This window comes from Sminthopsis crassicaudata, chromosome 1 (assembly GCF_048593235.1).
Source record: "Sminthopsis crassicaudata isolate SCR6 chromosome 1, ASM4859323v1, whole genome shotgun sequence".
Lineage (NCBI taxonomy): Eukaryota > Metazoa > Chordata > Mammalia > Dasyuromorphia > Dasyuridae > Sminthopsis > Sminthopsis crassicaudata.
The window spans coordinates 565,177,004-565,198,381 of NC_133617.1; the positions used below are offsets into that span (position 1 = coordinate 565,177,004).

The 21,378-nt window shown below is 35.2% G+C and overlaps 1 long non-coding RNA gene across 1 annotated transcript in view; it reads left to right on the forward strand.

The window, feature by feature from the left end:
• The window catches only part of LOC141550967 (uncharacterized), a 195,418-nt gene that overhangs the window by 138,405 nt on the left and 35,635 nt on the right, over positions 1–21,378 (forward strand). The gene's annotated exons all lie outside the window — the stretch shown is intronic.

Sequence of the window (21,378 nt, forward strand, 5' to 3'; positions counted from 1 at the left end):
AAACTGTTGTCTAATTTTTAAAATTTCTTATTCTGTTAATCTAGGCATTTAAAAATTATATTTTTATAAATTGTAAAATAATATTTTATGGATTTTTTAAAAGTTATTAACTTTTATAAATTTATAAATAAATAAATTTAAGTTTCTGGATGATTTGCATTTAGTTAGGCAAAATAATTTCTAATGACATCATTTTTTCTTCTTCCTTTGCTGTGAATTTTCCTTTTTTTTTTTTTTTTAATTCTGGTAATCTTGTTTTCTACTTTCTTTTTAGTCAAGTTAATCAATAACTTATCTATTTAAAAAGAACTCCTAATTTCATGTATTAATTCATTTTCTTTTGCTTAAAATTTTTTAAGTCTTGTCTTCGATTTTCAAGATTTCCTTTTTTTTTTTTTTTTGGGTGTTTAATTGGAAGTTTAATATATTGGTTTTCTGGGTTTATTTATTTATTTTTTTTCAGTTTCATGACCCATTTGTTGATCTGTTCTCTCTCTTTTTTGCTGATGAAATTTTTTAGAGATATAAAATAAGGACTGTTTTACTATGTCTTTAAAATTTCTTATTATTTATTATCTTTACACTAAATATCTATCATGATATATGATATATTTTTGACACACCTATATTTTAAAATTAATTTATTTAGTACAGTAGTTTTAATTCTTTCTCCAATGACATTAGTTTTCATTGCACTATTGCCAGTAAAAGATATGTCCAATATTGTTATTATGCATATCTGTGACATTTTAATGACAATACACAGGAAGTTTTTGTAAAGCTGCCATGATGAACTGAAAAGTATGCATACCTAGTTTTCTATTTCCATTCAACAATTACCAGAGATCTATCATATATAATTTTTAAAAGTAATATTTAGGTCCTTAATATCTTTCTTGTTAATTATTTTGGTTAGACTTGTTTAGTATTAAAGGAATATTCAACCTTGGTCTATTTATCAGAAATTCCTGGAAGTCCTGTAGTTTATTGAAGGTCTATTTTTTCTCTTACTTTTCCTGGATGACTTATTCTTAGTTAAGCTTATTATTTTTTGTCTTTTGTAGTACTGAATTATATGGTTTCCACTTGTTTATAGTGTAGATGCTAAATCTTGTGTAACTTGAATATTTTCTTTTTGACTGCTTGTACCTCTGAAAGCTTTTAATTTTGGTTATGTTCCCAGAAATTTTTATGTTAGTATTTCTTTTAGGAGCTCAATAGAGGATCCTATTTTTAACTTTGCCATATTCCTCGAAAATGTCTGGGCAATTTTCTTGAAATATGATATTCATGTTGTCATTCATGGCCTTTCCGATAGTCCATTAAGTCTAAAATTATCTTGCTTTGATCTGTTTCCTCAGGCAGGTGTTTTTGATATCAGATTTTGATATCAAAAATATCAGATACCTTCTTCTATTTTTTCTATCTTTTAATTTTCATAAATGACTCTTATGGAATTGACTAATTTGCTTTTATTTCATTCTTTTTAATTTTCTAGGAGACTGTTAACTGGGCAAGGCTTTATACATCTTTAGCTAAGCTTCCCCTCACCCCCCCGGGTCTTTCCTTTATAGCTTCCTTTTTCAATTCCCTAAAGCTTTCATTTCTTTTGTAATATATTTTAAACTTTTTGTTAAAAATCTTGCTTAATTTTTTTTCTAGGAATTCTAATTAGTGTTCTGATCAATCGGTATTTTTCTTTGAGGCTTTTCTTACAGGTGTTTTGAAGTTATTCTATTCTTCTGGGTTTGTGTCTGGGGCATCCTTCACATCCTAATAGATTTTTATCTTTTGTTATTGTGGTTATTATTTACTCATTTTTCCAGCCTGATTTCCTGGATTGTGACTGTGTTAGGTCTGAAGTCTGCACATTCTGGTGGATTGTCATAGTTATAGTCTGGAATATTCTGCTCCTTAGGCCTGATTTGTGACACTGTGCTTAATATTTGTTGACTACAAATTTGGTAAACATTTGATAAAGCAAATAGCTACCTTACATGTTCTGCTCCAACAAGTTATCTCCCAATATATATTTCAAAACCACATAAAAATTCTTCAAAGATATAAAGATAACTGTATTTGATAATCTTCTAATTAAATCTAAAGGAAAATACAAAGGATATGTTTGCCCAAATTGTCATGGAGAAGGTCTAGTTCAAACTAGAAATTGAAAAATTAAAGATTTTTAGGGGATCAATTAAAGAAGCAGATAATAAACATTTATTAGATGCCATTATATGCTAGGCACAGTGCTAGCAAGGTATTTGTTTGTAGATATGATCAAACTAATTGTATCAAGACCCAGAATAATACCTACTGTTTAGTTTATAACATAATATCTGATAGACAACCTTTAAAGGTGGTCTCAGATCAGGCATCTTATATAGACAGTGAATTGGAGAACAAACTCAATTTTCTTTGAGAATAAATCTCAAACTTTTCTCTGAAGTAAACATTTATCTTTTTGATACAAAACTTCATCTGGTGACTTTATATGGTTACTAAGTATAGAAGAAAACAATCTCCAAAGAATTCAAATTTCATATCATCCAAAGAGCAAAATGAAAGGTGTTTGATTAGGCTGCTGGGGCATATTATTAATGAAAAATTATACGGGAGAAATATTTTGACCTAAAGATACAAAATAGATTCTATTGGCTCAAAATGTAAGCAGCTTTTATATATATATATATATGTGTGTGTGTGTATGTATGTGTATATATATAGATATATATTTCATAAAAGATATTTGTGCAGTTCTCTGTGAGCAATAAGAACCAGGAAAAGGTGTCTCTGTCAATCAGCCAACCCCTAATTATATATCACAAACACTCACTGCTATATCATCCTTACTGTACTGGCCTAGCTTTTTTTTTTTTTTTGCCTTTCTCTCCTGTTGCTTCATTTATTTACCTTCACTCAAGTCGTTTCTTATACACAATTGAATTATGTTAATAAATGCATATGCAGTAGAAGTAGAGACCCTGCCTTATCCTGGGAAAAGCCCTTTCTAGCTAAGGTGTAGGTGATGGACTCAATGAGTTAAAATCTGGTCACAAATATCTCTGGTCTCTGCTATAACACAGGTCATAAGAAGAATCAACTCATAATTGATATAGAAGTTTGAAGTCTAAGAATGCCTTTTGTCTCTTACTGGGACTTGTTTGATAATTTATCCCTACCAGGGATTTGTTTCTTTTCATTCTTGTTTTTTTCTCAGTACTGGTCACTTGATCATGACTCAATTACCTATTGTTTACAAATTCTTATCTTTATTAAGAAGAGGTGATGTTTAAAAGCTTGAATGCCTTCCTAAAATCCCATTCTATCTGTCTTCTTCAACAGATTTCCCCCTCTGTAATCACACTCTTTCATTTATATTCAATGTCTCTGGCTCATTTTTTATTACTTATAAGCATGTACACATCTTCTCTCTATAGAAAAAAGAATTACATTCCATTCCTGCTATTGTGCTATATGTTTCTTCTGTCCTTTGTAGCTAAACTCCTCAAAAAGATTATCTACAATAGGTGCATCCACTTTCTTTCCTCTCTCTTCTTAACCCATTACAAATCTGTCTTTTGACCTTACATGATTGTTCCATATCTCCTTCTGGGAAGGCGAAGTGGGATCTATCCAAGATCCCTTGAACCCAGGAAATCTGAGCTTCAGTATAACTGAATGTGATTAAATATCTGAAGTATGTACCCCCAATATGGTGAGCTCTCAGGAACAAGGGATGGGGAAGAAGCAAATGGCAGGGAAGGGCAAAGGCCAAAGGTCAGAAATGAACAGTGGAATACAAACTCAGTTAATGTCTGAGGCCAGATTTCAACGCAGATTTTCCTGATTCCAGGCCCAGTGCTCTATCCATTGTATCACCTTCCTGTTTCTATTTTATAAAAATAACATATTGAAATAGCATCATAGAATTTAGAGGGGAAGACAACCAAGAGGTCATTTGGTCTAACACTCCCATTTTACAGGATGACAAGACTGAGGCCTAGAGAAGGAAAAATAGCATATCTTGGTCACATAGTTAATAAATAGAACAATGACATTTTGAATTTCAGTCTTCTGTACTTTGATTTAGTGCTCTTTCCTTTATGGTTATACTTAAATGGTTTTATATATATAAAACCGAAAAATGGTTATACCTAACAAGCTCTACTATAATAGATGATAATAAGTGGGGGGTTTCTTAAAAAAGCAAATTAAAGGAAAAGAATTTTGAAGTTAATTTCAGTAGTGGATAAAATCATTTATGTGCTCTAAGGAGTAATGTTCTGGTGGCACTATTGTCATGCTTCCTTCTGGAAAGGCTGAGACTAGTGGATCGCTTGAACTCAGAAGATCTGAGTTTCAGTAAGACTGAATGTGAATAAGTGTCTGAAACATGTACCAGCAATATGGTGAGGTCTCAGGAACAAGGACAAATGCCAGGAAGGGCAAATGGCCCAGAAATGGAGCATCTCCGAGCTTCCTTGATGAGCAGTAGTAGCATTGTTCCTAGGAGATGGCTGCTACACTTTTAGTCTGGGTGACAGAGAGAGACCAAATGGTGCGGTGCTGCAGAACAGCATTTTAAGCAGTAGTTTGCAGAAGGTTTTAAAATTTTGTGAAGACTAAAAGTGAGGAACTCAGCTACCTATCTAAATGTCATAATTCTAAAGCTGAGTTGGTGAAGAAATCATAAATACTTCCTAAAATATAACATAGGTCACTGATTCTCTTCCAGGTAAGTAAATTATGGTGTATAAAAACATCTGGTTTCTTCAACCATTTGCCCCATTTCTATTCAAAATTGCTATTATGTCAGAGCCTTTATGCCTGGAAGAATTATAGTTTTTAAATTCCCAATATTTGAAGTTATTGCAAGGAAGTTAATTACCACCCTCAACTCCCCTTTTTACTGAGGCTACAAGGAGTAAGAAATTAGTTTATGAGTAGTGAGGCAAAAGGGAAAATTTTTTAATGCTAATCACTCTTTTTAATATTAGAACACTAGGGAGGCTGAGAGATCTCTGTCCCTCAGGGTCTTTAAAACCCTTTAAAAGAGGCACCAATGATCATTTCATAGAATTTTAGAATTGAAAGGTACCTTAGAGGCCTTCCTGTACCTCAACAAGAATTTCCTCTGGACTATGCCCAAATATCTGTTTCTTTTCTTTTCTTTTTTCTATTTTTGAAGACCTCTGGTAAGGAGTAGAGGAGAATAAGTCATTGAATGTTTCCTTGAGGGGGGTGAATTTTAAATAATGTTAAATATTAGTAATAATTGAAAAATAGCAAGGGAGAATTTTTAAGCATTGTCTCATTCCTCATGATGAGGTTTAGATTTAGGGAACCAAAATGAAATTAAGGTTTCTGGTGGTCAGGGAATTAAATGATAAGGTTCTACTAGTAGGTTTGGGGTTCAGGGAACCAAATGGAGAGGTTTGGCTCCCCTCTAACCCCTTGGGATTCAGCACAAGGATAGGGAGTTTTGGGGACTCCCTTCTGGCAGCACAGAGATTCTCTGTAAAAAAATTTATAGACCCAAAAACCTAGATTGATAAAAGGGTTTATTATGGGGATTGGAAGTAAGATTAGAAATACTGACAGAGAGGCATAAAGTCTGGTTAAGGAAATAGGTAAAGAGAGGATGGCATTGGAAAGAGTATTCCAGTGGACAGAGGCTCCTTAGGATGCCAAGCCTGGAGCTGGTATATTTGGAAGCTCTGCAAAGGGTTTTAGTTTGACTCTTTTCATAATAAGAGCTTTGGCTACAAGCTGAAGGGGGCCTGTGGGTGGAGTCCCAAGTTGGCTCCTCACTGGGTTTCAGCTTGAGCTAGAATTTGAATTGAATTCAATGAGTTTCAGGACTGAGCTGACCCCACCCAGATAACAAAGGTGAAACTTTTTGTCCCTCGAGGCAGGGTCCCTTAGTGAGGCAGAATTGAAGGAGATTTTCAGAGTTTCAGGGTCCTTTTTTCACTCAGACCCAGTGAAAGTTTCTGCTTTGAGACAAAAAAAGGTAACTATAAATAGCCAGCTTTCCTCTTCACCATTCATAAAGAGGACTTAAATCCAATTCACTTGCAAGTCAAGACATTACCTTACTGATATCATTCAGTCATTTGAGGCTGAAAAACAAAAACCAACCTGGGCATTGCTCCTTCCTTTTCCCTCTTTCCCTCCCTCTCTTTCTTCCTTTTACCCTTTCTCTCTCTCTTCCTCTTTCTTCCCTCTTCCCTCCTCTCTTTTCTTCTTCCTTCCCTCCCCTTCTCATCCTTCTACCTTGAGATTATGTATAAAGTAATTTCTAAGGCTGGTGCTGCTCAGAAAATTTCCCTTTACTGGATGACTATAAAGATAGATTCTAAGGATAGCAACATTTAGGGAATTCTAATTATTGGAGTTCTACTTGGAAACTTGAAATTCAGGCATCTTGTCCCTGAATTCTCTTTTCAGGTCATATGCCAACAAATATCTACCTGTCATGTGCTTCTGTTGTAAGTCATCATTACTGCTCCCACTTCTAAACAGGGATTCCTTAACTTTGTTGTGAGTGTATCACAGTCCTCTCTGATGAAGTTTTTGTACTCCTTCTACGAATACGGTTTTTAAATAATTGAAAGAAATGCTAATTTTTTGTTAGAAGGGTTAGTGAAAATATAGATGTAAATTTTTTTGCCCAGTCTAGTTCACAAGCTGTTAAGGAGTATGCTGGAGCTGACTCAAACTCTCCTGAGAGCTGATTGTTAAATATTCAGTATGAGCATTTATATCCTAGAAATCTATGAGCATTAAAAATCAAGTTTTGTTTATTGTTTTCTTGATTGTTTAGATTTAAGAAGGTATTAATTTTGCAGATAAAACTTAAAAATGTGCTATGAGTGCTTTTATTTTCCTTCCAGGAGCAGGGTATTAAACATTTATAAGTATACCTCTGAAGGACCCACTAAAATCTATCCTTGAGCTTTCAAGGTTCTTGAATCCCAGGTTAGGAATCTAATTCTAAACTCTCTGAGGGAAGGAACTTTGCCCATAGAGCTATCTTTGTGTAATAGCTCTGGACAATTAGGCACTTAAATAATGTTTTCTGTGCTGATAATCAAACAAATCCTGTCAAATACTTCCTGGGTTTGAGAAAGGTCTGAAGATATAGTTAAGATAAGGCTGAAGAGTAAGAAGGAGAGGCCAACAGGCTTAAAAATTGAGAGAGGCTTTTCAAAATCTAATTACCAAAGGGTTATGGGGTCTCTGAAATGTAGTTAGCTCTCAGGAAGAATCCTTGGGGAGGATATGGGAACTAATTCATAAAACTCACACTGATTCATAATCTCATATATGGGACTCAAGTTGATCAGGCCTGAGCATGATCTCAGGATGTGCCCAGGGACACTTTCTCCAAGATATCCACATTCTCAAACAGTTTGGACAAACCAAAGACTTTGACTGTTAGAGGGAATGCCTTCTGTGCTTCACAGAGAAGGGATGTTGGGAGGACATTCCCTTCCCTTTCCCCCTTTAACTCCTGGCAAACATGCTTGTTCAAGGTTTCAAATGCAGTGAAATACATGAGGTCAGGAATTAGGGTTATGTCCTCTTTAAATAAACTAATGAAATGACATCAAGGGCCCTACTGGATCTTCCAAAAGTGAACCTAAAGAGAAAAGAAATGAGATAGCTTTGAGAATGATGACTTACTGCTGTGGACTGTCTGTCAGTCAGCAGGAGCCATGAACAAACCAGATGACACAAACAGGAATCTGGAGTGAGAGAAAAATGTGCTTGAATAGGATCATTTGTCTTACGGGGTGAGAATCCCCTGGTTCGAGTGAAAAAAACCCTTATTTCCACTAAATGATACTGGTTGATGAAGAAACTAACTGCACAATTAGATTGGAATGAAGTAATTAAAAAAAAGAATCTATCTGAATATTACATAAAGTATAAGCACAGATTATCAATCTCTGAGACCAGAACCAGAGTTCTAATTTACAGTAATTTGGAAGCTTGCTACAAACTTCAGCCACTCCAAACATTTCATTTATTCCACCACCTTTATTCTGACATGTGTCAGGTGGTCTTGCCTGAAGTTCTTTTGTGTTTCTTGCTTTTTTACCTAAAGGCAAGAATAACACAAGAGTGATAATTTCCCCCTACACTTCCCCAGCAGTAGTTTTCTGGGTTGGCTCAGCTTTGTGTGAGGACAGAAAGTGGGGGAAGAGGAAGTTCAATTACTCTGGGGACTCTGGGAAAACTATTTCAGGTCCTGGAAGGATCTCCTGGGACTCTTCAGCTTCATGTTGAATCAAGTCAAGGGTTTCCATTTCAATTTTATATCTGAATGAATAACCTCCAGATTAATAGCCTCTCCTGGTCATGTTCTTTAGAGATTTTCCTTCATTCACAGTCATTTGACATTTCTTCAACATAGGGCCATGACATATGTACTTATTTGAGCTATCTCAGGCTTCCCTGAATAAACATTCAGTGGAGATATTTCTGGGAGACAAAGGTAGACTGCCAACAGAAATGGCTTGATTGCATTTTTGTGAGTTTCAAATCAGCTTAGAAATTCTATGACCTATCAGATAAGTGGAAGTCGAGTATTTTATTCCTGCTCAATTTAGCCACTAGGGAAATCTGCATGTCACTGCCTCAATATTTTTGTATGCAAAATGGGGATAATATTATTGTCCCCTGGTTTACCAGAAGCTTATGTTTATAAAACATTTGAGTTTTGACTAAAAGTGCTGTGAGTAGAACTCATCCTCATCCTCACTATTATTATTGACACAGTGAATGTTCTTCATTCTTCAAAAAACAGAACCCTAAAAGTCAGAATTTAATATCATAGATTAAAATTGGCTTAAGGGGAGATGAATTTAAGTGTCTGTCAATGACAATTGGATGCAGTGAGTAATCCAATTTACTTCAGGGAATGTGAAGTTGTGGCAGGAGGTGAGGAGCAGATTTGAGGATGGTAGAAGTTAACAAAGGTAGCTTACTGATGGATATTCATTACTATGTTAAGGAATCTGTGGGAGGAAGAAGAGGGGGAGGAAAAAGAAGATACATTTAAGAGGGGCTGAGACCTCCAAATAGGAAATAATCTCCTAGAAGGGGAATTCACATAATATAGGCAAGAATGCTCAATATATGTTGTTGACTGATGGAAAAGAAGTAGATTCAAGGAGAAATCAAGGGCATGAAGAGAAGTTTAAAAGATCCAACTGAATTATTCTTTTTTGTTTGTTTGTTTGTTTTTTGTTTATTATTTTATTTTTTATTTTATAATTATAATTTTTTTTGGACAGTATATATGCATGAGTAATTTTTTTAAAATAACATTATCCCTTGTATTCATTTTTCCAAATTATCCCCTCCCTCCTTCTACTCCCTCCCCTAGATGACAGGCAATCCCATAAATTTTACATGTGTTACAGTATAACCTAGATACAATATATGTGTGTAAATACCATTTTCTAGTTGCACGTTAAGTATTAGATTCCAAAGATGTAAGTAACCTGGGTAGATAGACAGTAGTGCTAACAATTTACATTCACTTCCCAGTGTTCCTTCTCTGGGTGTAGTTGTTTCTGTCCATCATTGATCAACTGGAAGTGAGTTGGATCTTCTTTATGTTGAAGATATCCACTTCCATCAGAATACCTCTTCATACAGCATTGAAGTGTACAGCGATCTTCTGGTTCTATTCATTTCACTCAGCATCAGTTGATGTAAGTCTCTCCAAGCCTCTCTGTATTCCTCCTGCTGGTCATTTCTTACAGAGCAATAATATTCCATAACATTCATATACCATAATTTACCCAACCATCCAACTGAATTATTCTTAAGCTAAAGTTTCCTTTAGGAAAAAAGAAAATTCATGAAGGAAGGAGAAAAGCTGGGAGGGGAAATCCTCCAAAATTCTTAATACTGAACATCTAAAGGAAAAATTATTTGCCTACCCAAAAACAATTTAAAATAAGAAAGGAATGGGGGTTGCTGTTATGTAAGGATAGAACAAGAAATTTAGGACTATAGTCTGGAAAGAAAGCGATAAAAGCATGACCGATACTGAAGAAAGACATTCAACAAATCACATGTGGCTAAAAGAAGAGTGTATACCTTTGAAACTTGAGAAAGTTGGGTTTAGGACAAATGAAAAGAACTAATGTTATCTTATATATGGGCAATAAACTCATAGAAGTTCCAACTCCATTCCACCGCATTTAAAAAAAGTTTTAAATCTTAAGAATATCAGTACATATAGCAGCAGTCACCAAAACCATTTGGTATTGGCTAAGAAATAGACCAGTCGATCAGTGGAATAGATTAGATACAAAGGACAAAAAAGGGTACATCTATAGCAATCTAGTCTTTGACAAACCCAAAGATACCAACATTAGGGATAAAAATTCATTATTTGGAAAAAACTGTTGGGAAAACTGGAAATTAGTATGGCAGAAATTAGATATGGATCCACACTTAACACCATATACCAAGATAAGATCAAAATGGGTCCATGATTTAGGCATAAAGAATAAGATCATAAATAGATTAGAGGAACAGAGAATAGTCTACCTCTTAGACCTGTGGAGGAGGAAGGAATTTATGACCAGAGGAGAACTAGACATCATTATTGATCACAAAATAGAAGATTTTGATTACATCAAACTAAAAAGTTTCTGTACAAACAATACTAATTCAAACAAGATTAGAAGGGAAGTAACAAATTGGGAAAATATTTTTAAAGTTAAAGGTTCTGATAAAGGTCTCATTTCCAAAAGGTATAGAGAACTGACCCTAATTTATAAGAAATCAAACCATTCTCCAATTGATAAATGGTCAAAGGATATGAACAGACAATTCTCAGATGATGAAATTGAAATTATATCCACTCATATGAAAGTGTTCCAAATCACTACTGATCAGAGAAATTCAAATTAAGACACCTCTGAGATATCACTACACACCTGTCAGATTGGCTAAGATGACAGGAACAAATAATGATGAATGTTGGAGGGGATGTGGGAAAACCGGGACACTAATACATTGTTGGTGGAGCTGTGAAAGAATCCAACCATTCTGGAGAGCAATTTGGAACTATGCCCAAAAAGTTATCAAACTGTACATACCCTTTGATCCAGCATTGCTGCTATTGGGCTTATATCCCAAAGAAATACTAAAGAGCGGAAAGGGACCTGTATGTGCCAAAATGTTTGTAACAGCTCTTTTCGTAGTGGCTAGAAACTGGAAGATGAATGGATGTCCATCAATTGGAGAATGGTTGGATAAATTATGGTATATGAAGGTTATGGAATATTATTGCTCTGTAAGCAATGACCAGCAGGAGGAATACAGAGAGGCTTGGAGAGACTTGCATGAACTGATGCTGAGTGAAATGAATAGAACCAGAAGATCGCTGTACACTTCAATGTTGTATGAAGACATATTCTGATGGAAGTGGATATCTTCAACATAAAGAAGATCCAACTCACTTCCAGTTGATCAATGATGGACAGAAACAACTACACCCAGAGAAGGAACACTGGGAAGTGAATGTAAATTGTTAGCACTACTGTCTATCTACCCAGGTTACTTATACCTTCGGAATCTAATATTTAATGTGCAACAAGAAAATGGTATTTACACACATATATTGTATCTAGGTTATATTATAACACATGTAAAATGTATGGGATTGCCTGTCATCAAGGGGAGGGAGTAGAAGGAGGGAGGGGATAATTTGGAAAAATGAATACAAGGGACAATGTTATAAAAAAAAAAAAATTACTCATGCATATATACTGTCAAAAAATTTATAAATAAAATAAAAAAAAAAAAGAATATCAATACAAATTTAAACAAATTTGTGGATGGAAGAACCAGTCTGAATTGCTAAGGGGATGTAGGGATGCTTGGAATAGACCTTTTATCTTTGAGTTTATGTTAAGAAGCATAGTCATTGTACTAAAAAAGCCTCGTGAATTCCAATTAAGAGCTCTGCAGATCTAATGGAGAGGAATATACAGAGAAGAAACTGTGAGGAGATTGAGACTTTGGGAGATCATAGGATCATAGCATCAGAGTGGGAAGGAACCCAGACCACCTCCTCCAATAGCTTTATTTTGTAGTGAGAGAAACTGAGGCCCAGGAGAGATGAAGTGATTTTTCCTAAATAGTATAATGACCTCTGAAGTCCCTTTAACCTCCAGATTTATGATCCTCTGACCTTCCCGATTTTACAGATGAGGAAACAAAGATCCTTTATTTGATTTATTCAATGTCACCCAGATAATAGCAGAGCAGAATTTAAATACAGTTCTCTGATGCCATATCCAATACTCCAATTCCTCTACAAAAGCTCCTCTCTAGACAAGTTCCAAAACAGAGATAATTAAATTTAGTAATTTAAGGCAATGCAATCACAACATAGATTACACATTAATTGCTACTGCACATCTAGTATAATTTGCACAACTATTGTCTAGAACAAATGTTTTTAAATGACAAATTTTAGACATAAATTTAGAGAAGAATTTAGAGAATTGCTTGTTTATGCAATAGGAATGCTCTAGTCTCACATTACTGTCATATGAAAATAGTTCACACTATTGAGGGCTTTGGTACACCTGAATGAATGGATTTCAAGTCTGCTAAAAGACCTCTTTACTGATTCTAACTTAGAAGTCATCACTGAACAAATATCTCTGTAGTAACAGATGGTCCTCTGTAAAGGAAAAGAGAGACCCATGGACTAAAATTAGAATGGGAAGAAGCTGTGATTGTGGGAAATTCAATGGGTATTTCTTTGGGAGATTACTATGGTACTAAGGAAGACTTAATGTCCCTTAGCCAATGGTACCAATTCCTAAATCCTTCTTTATCTGACTGACTGATTCTCATGTATACTTGTCTAGGTCTGGAATGAAATTGTATACTTTTTTTTTCCCTTTTGTATGCTTAGTTTGACATGCTGGTTAAGTATTTAATCTCTAGATGGAAAGTCTATAGCCAGTCATTAATTTTCTATCGCATGCTCAAAACCATATCCTTCTCTGGCAATTTTAAGAAAGGATTAATTTCTAATCAATTATTAATTTCTAATCAATTAACACATTGTCACAAGAAACGTTAAAAGATTCAGTGTTTGAGTCCTTCAGAAAAGTACGATGATGATGTTTTTCACTTTGTTGAATATACTGAATTTAGGGACCACACATCCTATCTGGACATTATCAAATTTCTTCTCATTTTCATGATTCTCCCTCCTTTTGTGGCTTCTCACAAGGTCCAAAATGGGTCCACTTATTCATCTCATAAGTTTGATGCTTTATGCATTTCTTAGTCTGTTCATAGAAATTCACATTTCAGTTCCTTTGTCCTTGTGGTGCCTCCCTGGAAAGACAGATACAATCTTAAGAGCAGGGAGACGGGGAAGGCAAAGACAGATGAGGGTAGGGACCATGGGGAGAGAGGACTGTGGGGGGCAAATAGGGCAGTGTGTTCAGTGAGCATCTCTTAGTGAGGCCCTGGGACAGTCAGCAGGGGTGCTCAGCTCTCCAGGTTTCCAGGCCTGGCTTTAGTCTGAAACACACTAGCCCTCTGTTTCATGGGCTGTGTAGCACCCTTGTGAAGAAGGAACCCTCAACCTAGAGGTTGACATTTTATTTATATCACTTCTCTTGTTGAATTCATTCTGAAGAACCCGAGGTGGCCGTGGCATTCCTTCTCTTTATTCACTTGGTTACAGTTTAAAATTTGAATAGCTGTTTATGCTGGAAGGCTGAACACCCAATCAGCAGCCTTTGAATCGAAGCCGTATTGTTCACTCATGGAAATTCCTGTTTCATCTGTCAGCTTTCTTTTATAGTGAGCCTAATAATTTATGCTTGCTAAAGATGTTTTCTGACCTGTGATTCCATTGCTAGTGAGGAAAGGGCTTTGACAGTATTCACACTTCCTCTTGCAAGAGAGGCCATGAAGGTACCATTTAGTAAAATTACCGCTCCAATGCATTAATGGTACCCAGACTCAGACTGGGGAGGGCACCAGGGTAGGGGTGACGGACCCCCATCCTTCAGACAGGGCCTCTAGATTCTAAAGAAAGAGTCCATGGGGAGGGGACTCATCAGCAAATGCCCCCTTCCCTGTGTTTCTGTCTGACCCTGATGGTGTATTAATGGCCAAAAGAATTAATGCACCTAAGAAAATGCCTACATACATAAAAAGGATTTTATATAGGTTCAGCCCAGGAAGGCCTCTCTTTTAAAAATGTGCCCTCTAGCATGAATAAAAATGAATTGTTTGCATGGAGGAATTCTGTGTTTTCCATTCACACATTTCATCTAGCCTGGTGATGTAATTTTATTATACAGGGTGGCCCATTTCAAAAACTTTTCATTTTTGAAATAAAAAAAAAAAAGGACTTGGAGAACTTCATATGAAAAACACTGTAGATATTGAAGATACATGTTTTATGGTTGAAGAAATCATATTTTATGAAATGAGGTCCCTTTAAAGGAGTCATACCACAACTATAATACTGTATAAGTATTTAATTCACAAGTGCTCTGTTTGGTAGAAGCCTGAAGCAACCTTTCCTAATTAGGAATAGGATTGCAGGTCTGAATCCCTAGCATCACTTTATATACTAGAGCAATAAATGACAAAGCCTGAACTCAGATAGGAGAAGACAAGTAGGGCCTGAAGACAGTTTTTCCTCTTGCTCCCTTCATTATCCACCCTAATTTAACTAACCCAGCAAAACAGAGGAAAAATGAATTAGTTTGTAGGTTTTTTGCGGGGAGACAGGAGATTTTTTTTTTTTTTTGCCTCCATTTTCTACTTCCTTTTGAAGGTGTTAATTTATCTGTCCTTCCTTCTTGAAAAGGACCATGACATCAGGGAGGTGATGCCAGGACATGTAAATGAATTGGATTTAAGTGAGGGAGAGCTATGCAAAGTCACTAGCCTCACTTTCTCCTCCAGAGCCATGTACTGACAGCCTGGGTCATGACCTCAGAGAGTTCCCATCTATTTCTCCAAAGTTTTCGGGCCTTCCCTTAGAACAGGTTATTCCCTTAAAGAAGTTTAAGATAGGGTAATCTAGAGCAGATTATAATTTTATTTTTTAAAATAAATTCACCATTTATGTATTTATGACAGTCATTTTTAAAAAATGGAGTTTTGATTTTTTTTTTTTTTTTGGAAAGAAAACATCCATAGAAATTTAAGAACAGACCTCAGAGTATTTTGATATTGATAACTTTTTGTCAGAATTCAACCTTCATCTCATTCATAAATGAAAAGCAAATGAAATGCTTCATAAACAAACTTTTGGAGATGAATAAGGAATTTAAATTTATTGGGGAGGTGGGCAAGGTAGACTTAGAAACACTAAGAAACACATATAAAAATATGTCTTCCAAAGGAAATTTGCCTTGTTTGCATTTTTATTTTCAATTGCTGGTTACAACAGATCCAGAAGGAAAAATGTCAGTGTTCTTCTGTAAAGACTGAATGCTGGTAAAATGGGAATAATGACATCCCCTACTTCTTAAGGTTGGGGTAAGGATCTAATACAATAATATTTTCAAACACTTTGCAAACTCTGGGCAAGTTATATTACTTATGTCTACCTCACTCTCCTCAGCAGTAAAGTAGGGAAAACTATAGAATTTACATCTCAAAGTTGCCATCAGGGTCAAATGAAATCTTAATAAAGTGCTTGGCACAAAGTAGGTGCTATATAAATCCTTATTCCCTTTTTCTTCACTTTCTCTTCCTCCCAGCACATAAAATTATATGTGTTAACTCATAATTAGTATAGCTATTTAAATGATAAGTTTAGTCAACATCATTGTTACTATTGCTAATATCAATTATAGTAATGTGAATGACTAATATGGATGTGTTTTACATAATTGTATATGTATAACCTATTTCTGACTGCTTGCCATCTCAGGAAGGGAGAAGGGAAGAGAAGGATAGAATTTGGGCAAAAAAATAAGACTGAATGCTGATTGACAGAGCAAAAAAGTAGATTTCTCATATATTAGCAACAGAAACAGAAAAAGAAAAACCCCACAAATTTCTTATGTTTTTTAATTTGTCTTTATTTGTTTAAACAATAGATAGAATATGGAGTTTTCTTTTGGGGATGAATGATGGGACTAGATATTAGATTTTCTCTCTCTCCCTTCCTCTTTCCCTTCCCCCCTTTTCTCTTTCTTTCTCTCTTTACTTCTTTCCCTTTCTCCCTTCCTCTCTCCTTTCCTCTTTCTCTGTCTCTGTCTCTCTGTCTATAGAGACTTAATAAGACAATGTTCTATAAATGAAAGAATAATAGATTTTAATTCAAAGAACTTGGAATCAAACCACAGGATTTTTGTAGGACTTTAGACAATTCAAATAATAAAAAAGCATTTATTGTGTCTATCATGTACCAAGAATGGATTCAAATAAGCAGGGTTTTGGGTTTTTTTTTTTTTTTTTTTTTGGTTATTATCTCACTTTAGACAAGTCAAGCAAGTTAACATATATTTAAGTATCTGCTTTGTACCAAGAACTGTGTTAGACATCAGGGGATACTAAGTAAGGCAAAAATATTCCCTGACCTCAGGGAGCTTACAGTCTTTAATGGGAAGTCCCTTAACTTCTCTGGACCTCAGCATCTTTATTTGTTAAATAAGGAAGTTGAACTCAGTGATCTATCAAGGTAATTTCTGAATATAAATTCTATAATCTTAGAACCAAAATTTCAGAGGTGAAAGGAATGTTAGTAACTAGCTAATTACTAACATAACTAGCTAGTTATAGTTATATATCGTTATAGCTAGACTAGCTAGTCTAGCCTCTTCCACTATTGTATACTTTCTTTTCTCTGAATTCACACTTTCACTACTCTGGTTCATTCCCTGATTATTCTAGCCTGGTCTGTTTTAGTAGCCTCCTGTGGGTCTTCTTGACCAAAATCTTTTTCTACTCTAATCATCCTTCAGAGACCAAAGTGATTTTTCTTAAGTAAAGGTCTGACCAAATTAGTAAACTACAGTGATCCCTTATAACCTCAAGGAACAAATTTAAACTCTTCCATTTAAGCTCTTCACAACCTGATCTCTTCCTATCTTTCCAAAACTCTTACACATTCCTCCCCTCCAAAAAACCCCTATGGTCCAGCCATATAAGCCTATATATTCCGTATTCATAATTCTTTATCTTGTCACCAAGAGTTTATACTGGCTTTCCTCCATGCATAAAATCCTCTCCATCCTCAACTTCACTCCTTTGGAGTCCTTAGTTTTCTTTAAGGATCAGTTCATGGGCCAACTTCTTCTGGAAGCCTTTCTTAGTCCCCTGAGCTAAAAATACTCTTAAGGTTACTTTGTATCTACTTTGGGAGAATCCTATACATGTCTATTTATGAATATTTTTATTATTAGGATGAAGCTACTTGCAGATAGGGACTATTTTAATTTTGTTTTTATATCCCTAACATTCATCACGTCATAGGTATTCGTTAAACATTGATTCTTCCCCCCCTCATTTTTATTTATTTTATTTTTAATTTATGGAGTAAAACAAGCATCTTTATAGCATAATATAATTTAAAAAAGATGACTGCATATAAAACTGAAAATGTATTATGTAAAATTTGTTATTCCTTTTAAATATGATAGTTGTCATGTAAATTTTTCCCCCTTTTTATTTCCTTTATCTCACCTACTTCCCACTGCCCTCACCACACGAGAGATGGCTATCCTTAGGTAAAAATTATATACATACATACATATATATATATTACACACACATACATATATCACATATACATATATATATATGTTTTAAGATAATTCTATATATTCTTCTGTTTATCAGATTTTTTTCTTCTGGAGGCAGATAGTGTCTTCCTTCATAGGTCCTTCATATTTAATTTGGATATTTATAATAGTCAAAATTAAAGTTGTTCTTAAAACAATACTGTTGCTATTGTATACAAAAGACTAGAAAAGGAGGTAAGGGATATGATCAAAGTTCATAAAATCATGTTGGGTATGAATAAGGAGAACAGAAACTTGTTTAATAACTCTTAGAAACACTGAGTATGGAAAGGAACATAGTGAAGATTGGAAGTGTCCATCTTTGGTCAAATCCCAAAAAGTTCATAATGGGTTGTAAACAGGAAACTTTTTTCTTTTTTTTTTTTTTTTAATTTCGGGAAGGTGTAAAAGCTACCAATAACCATGCTTCTGAAGGTTCTAGATAAATTTATGAATGGTAGACCTATAGCTGAATATTGAGAAAACATGGGGATACTGAAGAATATCTTTTGAAACACTATCATGGCTCATACCCTTCCATGAAATATCTCTATGAAATTACTGTATGACAGGACCTTTTAAACTTTTCCCACTCACCATCCACTTTTTTTTCTTATTAAAGCTTTTTATTTGCAAAGCATATGCATGGATAATTTTTACAATATTGACCCTTTCATAACCTTTTGTTCTAAATTTTTCCCTCCTCCCCACTACTCCCTCCCCTACCTGGCAGGTAGTCTACTTTTTGCCCAAGAAATTTTTATACAATCCTGGGTATATAGGTATGTGCAATATGTATACAAATTAAACACTTATAGATAATAAATCATAAAGAAATTTATTTTAAAGCAACTTTTTGGCAACACATATATATGTACATGTGTAATTTTACCATTTATTAAGGACAAAAACTAATTTACATATTAATGAGATGGATGTGTTTGTTTATTTTTATATAAAGAATTAAATCTTGGCAGAATATTTGACATCTTTTACTACTGCCAAATTTTTCACAACCCTCACATTCAGTTACATGATTCCAAATAAGGTCATGACCCACAGCTTAAGACGTTTTGCTCTGTGACACAGAGTGAATAGACTCAATGGATCACTGGTCTGACTTTTTGCAGTTCCTAACTTTAATATTCCAGTGGATCTATGTTAGGGTCAATGTAGTAAACTCTCCAGTGAAACTTCTTTATATCTGGCCAGACTGTGTGACTTTGGAAACTCAAACTGTATTCCATCAAATTTCTTCAACTAATGAATATCTGGGACGGGATTTAAACTCAGGTCTAGCACTCTAACCATTATACCATAAGGACATGATTGTTACGTCATATGGTAGGTAGCAACAAATGACTGTTCTTCCTTATATTCTTGCAACATATTGGAAGTACCTTCTCTTCTTGTACCCCTTGGGAAGATCTGATGCAAAGATCCCTTCAAAAGGAATTCCATACGGTTTGTTGACTAAAGAAAATGGATCTTTAAGAAGAGCCAACAGGCATCATCAGATTGCTTATTTTCAGAGTTCAATGTTCTTATTTACTCTTCATTTTCTTTTTTATTCCTCAGCAAGAACACATGCACACTGACACATAACTGTGGATATACATAATCATAATTTCTCAGAACCTTAGTGCTTACCCACATCCCATATCTCTATAGTTTTCGTTTGAAGCCAAAACACCACTGGCATTAAAACTACCTGGCCTTCTGATATACATATACAATTCTAAACTAGCAGAAATTTATGCTTGTTTTGAGTAAATTCCTCGAGGGATTTATGTGGAAGGCAAGGAATTATTCTTCTTTATGGTAGCATGAGGGTTTCTATGCCACATGTTCATTGACTAGTTGGGATACTCAATTCCTAAAACTGGGTTTAATGTAAGGGAGCCAGTGGTCAAATGTGCACAGCAATTCTGCCACTCAAATGTAACCAGTGGTGAACTTTCAGACTAGAATTTGTTATCGTGAGTTAAAGAAACACAAAGTTCTTCTATTACAAGTGCAATGAATTCACTACCTAGAATGAATGATATCTGCATGTACTCAGATAGATTAATGAATGAGCAATGAAAGTACAATGATAATCTTCTTCATCTCACATCCATGAAGGGACAGAGATAGGGTGGTCCCAGCAGAAATGCTGATCCAGCTCACTTATTTAAATCTCTCTGTTTCTTTTCCATCCAAAAGAGCTTGTTAACTAGGGCAGGTGATGTTACCTTTGGGATAACTTCCAGTATCAGACTAGCCTCAGAGATGGGAGTTCTTAGTATTTTGTGATCCCCTGATAAAAGGAATTTTACAAATACCAATCACTAATTTTATTAGCATTTTGTGCTATGATTATACTTTCTCTACAGGAATGAGTAGAGCCACCTATTTCTCTGTGGGACAGATATCTCTTCTCCATAAATGGAACCCTCTGGCTATCTTACTTTGTTAGCTATTTGATGAAAAGATTAAAGGATAAAACCTAACTGGGGCCCATTCCTCTTTAGCTTACATATATTTACATAAATTCCTTGAAAAGCAAATAAAAAGAACTATGTGAAGAAAGTGGCAAAAGACATTTGTTCATCAGAGCAGTTACTTTTTTGAAGGAAAAAAGAGAGACTATCTGAAGTCATTATAATTAAACAGAGGACACTGGTTCATTTACTATTTTTGGTGAATTTTAATGGAGTTGTGTCTCCATTTTTATAATTGTTGTCAATCTTCATTTTCTCTATCTCTCACTCCCCAACTAAAACACACGCACCCACATGGACACACACACACTCATCCATTCTCAGAGCTCTGCTGCCTCCAGACATGCCCTAACAGAGGCTTCTACCCAGTGACACATATTGCCACAAACACAAAAACATCCAACTTTGAGAGAACACCCTAAGACTGAAAAATACCCCAAAAGCCCTTCTTTTAACTCATTTATTTTATAGACACAAAAGCTCAGCTAGTAATCAGTTTTGATAACTTTAGCTGTCTGTTTCCTTGATGTAATGACTAGACTGAGGCAATAACAATACTTCATTATGCTATTCAAAGTGTAGAGCTGGATTCAGTCGGAGCTCAACTCAAAACCTGGCCCCACTGCTGAAAACAGAGATGATGCATTAATCCACAGCTACTCTCCCCTACTGTTTCCTTAGCATTCACACACTCATAATGGATATCATTTTTCTTCATAAAACTGGTGGTACTTGAATCAAGTGCATGACAGTCAAGGTTTGTTTAGTCTTTCAAGCAGGTGATTACAGGATTGAACTCCTCAAGTGCTAGCCCGGTGGAATACAAATAGTTAAATGCACATTTGAAAGAGGGGGGCGGGAGAGGGGGGAATTGTCCAGCCCCATCTGTCAAACTGTGTGTATGACATCATCAGATATTCTGCACTTGTTTGCAACTATTCAGGCCAACCCTCCCTGCAGTCTATGCTTTGTGTTCCAGTTCCCTTTACAGGGCCATCGGGCTGGAAAATTACCACATGCTGTCACAGTTAGCTCAGCCAGGTCTTGTTATCATTGTTTCCAAGGAATCCATTCAT